The sequence below is a fragment of the Adiantum capillus-veneris genome, chromosome 18 (genome assembly GCF_014529385.1).
Source record: "Adiantum capillus-veneris isolate H3 chromosome 18, ASM1452938v2, whole genome shotgun sequence".
NCBI classification, from domain to species: domain Eukaryota; kingdom Viridiplantae; phylum Streptophyta; class Polypodiopsida; order Polypodiales; family Pteridaceae; genus Adiantum; species Adiantum capillus-veneris.
Window position 1 is genome coordinate 28080402 of NC_140948.1, and position 6127 is coordinate 28086528.

Below are 6127 nucleotides of genomic sequence, written 5' to 3' on the forward strand. Positions count from 1 at the left end.
ATACGAGGGCGTCGGTGCAGATACGGCTATAGGCCGTTTTGGAAGGAGTTTTTCTCCCAACTTTCATGACAACTGGTTGTAGCAACAATGACCAGGTTAGCCAAGTTGACGTTTTTCTTGTTTTTTCCATGTTTACACTTTGCTTGGCAATGACTGTCATTGTGCAAAGCAAAGTGCTTTGACAATTTTATACGAAGCAAGGCTTCTCCCTTGTGCCGAGATATTGCCCATTGATTTAGAATCAAGGGCATTGGCACCCAAGTTTGGGGAACTGACCAAATAGGGAATGTCAGCTCATAGAATCCCTACCAATTTATTATGGGCAAGGCACTTATGGTTTTGGTTCTCACGCTTGAGACTGTCCTAGTAGCCAAGGGCTTACGATTTTGCATGCAAGGCATGCTAAGCAGGTGGCATGGAGTCCACCACTTCATGCATTACGCTTCCGCTGTCACACTCGCAACTCTGTCAAGGACAGACTAAGTGATGGTTGTTGAACATGATGGTTGGTTGCTATCAACACCCAACAACACTAAAAGGAACCTAAAACTAGAACTTATTTCACAGGCAAAGTGCCAATGCTAAGTCATTTTCATACAATCACGACCCTGCAAGGCAGGTAGGTCAAAATGTGGTTGTGTTTTTCTGTTACCTCTCTCATTGAGAGAGTCACACCTGAAAACTGTGGAATGCTTATAGGATAAGCTACAAGTCAGGCATAAGATGTGTAAAAGCACACAGATTGGGCACACACTCTAGAAATTTAAGAAAAATTCCTCAGCCCAACATGTTCTTCTTCTTCTCTCTCCTTCTCTTTAAGGGAAAAATGAAAAATCTTCTAAGAAGCTTTTGATACGTGTTTTGCTTGTGAGTCAGCCTGAGCCAAGGTGCTCTAACTCTCAGCTAGCACGTGGCTAAGATGCTACTCAAATTATTCTTCATCGGTTCGTCCATTGAACACTAATTTGCATAAGGTCTATGAGCCACACCGGCTAAGAGCCATTATCAGGCCAAGGGTAAGACCCAACTATTGGCATTCTTTGGGGTGATTGTTTTCAAGATTGAGCAGATCTACCCAGGGAAGTATACATCGACGTTAATGCACAAGCAAAAGTCTTGTCATTACGGATGTTTAGGGTGTAATTTTTGCACTACATGTTTTCAGTGCGACACTCAAGCTGAGTTTTTGATAATCTTCAACTCACAGCAGTTGATCTCTATAAGGAAGTATAGATGCAGCAATCAATGGTGACAGCATGGCTGTCCACACGAGCTAGGCAGTTCACTTGTGTGGATTTCCTGCTCTCTCTATAGCACTACGGAGTGTCTATGGACATATTGTTTTGGGGTACGACCCGACGGGTGACTGCTACATCACCCCATAGGCATTGAGGATCATAGTTGATATGCATTGAGGATCACAATTGATCTGCATTGAGGATCACAGTTTGATCTCTCTCAGTTAGACTTTCAAGGAAATAATTCCACAATCTACCACGCAGTAGCGGACAAACTCAACTTTTCAAGTTGATTCCAATCATTATGTACACGGTTAACTATGTTGGTTGCCGTTCCCTGCTAGTTGAGCAGTTTCTACAAAGGGTCTTACCAAGGGGTTTGACTACGTAGATTTTAACCAAAGGGGTTGGATTGCAAAGGCAAAACTCACGGTTCCCAGTGCAATGCTGTTTGTTTTTCAGGTAGGAGATGTGCTCCTCTCCATTTGAATACTGGTAAGTGAACATTACGTTCAAACCTCTAGGTACGCATCTATTAATTTGGTGTTATTCCATTTTTTGTATGCTTTGCTTGTTTTTTTTTTCAAGACGTATAAGTACGCTTGAATGTTATAGAGCCATGCCAAGGGCATGTCGACACAAATTATTTTGGGCCAAGTGTCCAATCTACCTTTTTGCCTTATGCTGTTACGAACCTACTTGTAGGGTTCGATTTGGCACATGTTGTCACATGGGATACAACATGGTCTAGGAACTCAAGGAGTTTGGTTTAGCCAGTGTGGAGCATGATAATGAGGGTCCCTCTCACTCGCGTTGCAGAGTGTTCGTAGTTACCTCCACACACAAGTACAACTCGTACTTGATGGATGTCACTTTTCGTGGCATCCTTACTTGAGACATATTCCACATGTGGATAATATGAGTCTTTGGGACTGACACTGGAGCCCAATTCGAAATGATGTGTCGCGACGAAGTCCCTAGGTTCTAATCGCATCCGTTCATTAGACCAATTGACGCACACAGTATCAGGAACAATTTTAGTGGCCAAAAATTGTCGGGTACTAAGTACAGACTTGTTGTGATTACAAGTGCTGTGAAACCACCTTAACGGAGGGTCGTTTCTACATATAGCAAAGTCTGCTACGTTCATGAGAATGTCTCATGGTTGGTTCCTAGGTGTGACCGGGTTGTCACATTCTATTATGGTCCAACTTTTGCTGCAAAGTGTGCTACGTTCATGAGAAGGTCTCATGGTTGGTTCCTAGGTGTGACCGGGTGGTCACATTCTATTATGGTCCAACTTTGTTGCAAGATTTTTACGTAAGTATCGTGGAAAGTCTCATCATGGAATTGCGGTTTGGATATGTTTGTGTTAAATGCATGCACACTAGGTGTTATGGGCCCTAGTGTTTAACACAAATTTATTTGGAGCGGCATGCAAATCCATGGACTTTATTCTTTTTGCACCCTTTTGCATTGCTAGTGCAATCTCTCTTGCAGATTTCGTATGAGTTTACACCCTGCCATACAAGGTGATGGCTGAGTATGGATGTTAGTGATTGGTTGCTGGAACCTCCAATATACCTTCAACCTAGTTTGTTGTCTTCATTCCATATCGAGTATATGGCTGGATACTCAATGGTTGAGTCATAGTTTGTCGTCAGTCGTGGGCGACTTTCTGTAAGTGGTTGGGAAAAGTACCTCACTCTTACTGCTTTTATTCATCCCACGTTGGATGGGCAGCTTACAAGTATTCTATTTAGTACTAAAGGATATGCTAAGCGCATACGTTAGTAAACCGTGCTAAAGGATCTGCTAAGTGGTTGGGGAAAGTACCTCACTCTTACTGCAGTTATTCATCCCACGTTGGATGGGCAGCTTACAAGTATTCTATTTAGTACTAAAGGATATGCTAAGCGCATACATTAGTAAACCGTGCTAAAGGATCTGCTAAGAGCATACGTTAGCACAATGCATTCTGAATAGGTGATTCTCTCCTTATTCTAGAATTTGCTTTGGTTAGGTTTTCAACTTTGAACACCTGTTGTGGTGGGGTTGGATACCGACAGTTTCATAAGTCAAGGACTTAGTACGTGTGCTGACAGAGTATGTTGGCATGTAACCTTTGTTAGGGGTGAACATGTGGTTCTATGTGTTCCAAAAGGTTCAGAAGTTTGACATGAGGACACTCCCTATTCTATCTTTCAGTAGCTATGAGCTTTTCAAGATACTCACATGAGTTATCATGAGTTACCATTTAGATACGGGTGGTTGCAAAAGGAAAACAATGTTGAAAATCAAGATGTTGCTCTTGGTTTCATTGAACCTCCTCACTGCACCAGGTATCGGTCATATCATTCTCTCTCTCTCTCTCTCTCTCTCTCTCTCTCTCTCTCTCTTTGAGTAAACCGTGTAGAAGATGCCAATAAGGAAAACATCAGTGTTCTTACGAAGATACTACCACTTGTGTTTTCGAGGACGAAAATGCTTCTCCAAGGGGGGAGTAATGTCAGGCCAAGGGCAGGGCCAAGGGCCAGGATGGACATGCGGTGAAGGGGCGCTATATTTAGGGGCTAGGAGTCTATATATGGCACGGTTGGGTGGAGAGCTGCATGGTCCAGTCCCCAACGGTCTTACACTCCCTCTCTCTCTCTATCTCTATGTGACATCCTCTAGATTTATCCCTTAGCCTACCTACGAGCATCTTTGTAGATTCTTACTAATAGAAGCACCTCAAAAGTGTTTCTACCCTCTTGCCTTGCCCCACCTCCATTGCCTACTCTGTCGGGCAATATCACTCCTCACCATCACCAATAAAATGATCTATCTTCCACCCCACTTTTCATTTAATCACCATCAGCTATAGGATGATATGCTCTATCACAATGCCTTGTCATCATCATCTCCACGGTTGTTGCATCTACCGCTATAAAAAAACGAGAGAGAGAGAGAGAGAGAGAGAGAGAGAGAGAGAGAGAGAGAGAGAGAGAGAGAGAGAGAGAGAGAGAGAGAGAGAGAATACACCTTGTCATCATCGTCTTCATGGTCTTTGCATCTCACTATAGACGAGAGAGAGAGAGAGAGAGAGAGAGAGAGAGAGAGAGAGAGAGAGAGAGAGAGAGAGAGAGAGAGAGAGAGAGAGAGCTTCCATCTTCCGGTAATGGGTCATGGACACAAGCACCAGAGAGAGATGCGGCATGGTTTGTACCACAAAAGCTAGAAAACACGGCATGCTTGTCATTTGAGTCATGCTATAATATTTTAAAAAAACATTGTATGTCCTCCCCAGCCTTTATGCCCTCCTACAACTACGTGGTGGTATCCCACTAGCTACTTAGATTCCTCTTGCCTACCTGATCCCACGCAGTCTCCTTCCTACGTTGTCAGGAAGTTGGAGTGCTTGCTAGGAAGGTACCGGACCTCTGGCTATGAGAGCTTGTGAGGAGGTAGCAAAGGATTCACTCCATGAAGTGTGGTGATTGGTGGTGAATACTTAAAGTTCCGCCATAGAAGACTCTCTCTCACCCTCTCATATATGCATAAAACTCTCAAAATAAGACAAAGATGAAAACATCCAAGCTTTGATCATATCTAATCAAGGGTAGGATAAAAGGATTTTTGATGCATTTATGCGGCTAATCTTTGTCTTCCAAACAATCCTAAATTGTTCTTTGATACTGTAAATTTTGTACTCACAAAATTTATATATTTTGCCGAGTGATTGTAATGAGTTGTGTATATAATTTGTGAAAGTTGGCATCATGTCAATTATTCATTCATGATAATATAAGCATATAGAAAAAAGTTTGGTTATGATCGGTAGCTAGAGATAGAGATAGAGGCTTATGTAGAGATAGATAGGTGATTATGGAGCAAGATTGTTGGAGAGATAGATTAGCAAAGAATGTAAGGGGGAGAGAGAGATATTTGGTTAGAGAAGGAGATAAAGTTAAAGATGAAGGTTGGATTAGAGATGGAAAAAAAAAACAAGAAACCAACGAACCTCAAAGTAAAACACATCTTACTTGACAAACCCTTTGGGAGTTATTTTTCATTTTGATGGAGAGAGAAGAAGAGGGAAGACTTCAGGCCTTGATTGATTCACTAAGTGCAAATCCTTCTTTGATTAGAGTTGATCTTCCAAAGATTGCTTACAAGATTGGCTAGTCTTCCTCAAGGAGCAAGTGTAGGCTTAGGCTTATGTTTATGGCTATGTACAATTAGAAATTAATCCTCTCACTCTCTAATGAATGGATTTCAAGAAAGAAGAAGTCCCCTTTTATAGGTGAAGAGAATCCCCAAGGGTTGCACAAGAAAGAGAGGAGTCTTTGTGAACAAGAGCTGGCAAAGTTTGAAATGGGTTGTCTTAATTGCATGATGTGGGTAGATTGGGATCTACCACTTTGAGCATATCTCCTCAATTGTGGCTCCAAATAAACAAATAAAAATAGGGGCCAAAAATTCATCTTACATTATGGCAAATATACTTATGTGTATAAAAAGTCACAAAATAAATCCCTTGGCATTCATTCCCACTATGTACGTGTCATAACACAACAATGTGCCCCAACATGTGCTTCTTTGTGTGCTTGTTCGCGAGATGCTTGCACCATTGCAATAGACTTTATATTTCCTTTTGCTGCCCATTTTCATCTACTTTGCGAGACCAGATCCACACTAATTAAAAAAAATTAAACCACATTATTTTCTCCGTCTCTCACTTGTCCTTAAAAGTCACAAGATACCCTTAATATTCTTGAAGGTTTTTCATCCTCTTTCCTCACTTTCTCTTTCAATTCCCACAGATTTCATCATTTATGGCTTCAAATTTAACTAGTTTTTTAGTGTTTTCTAACAATTAAAACCTTCCAAGCTACCCTTTTGATTTA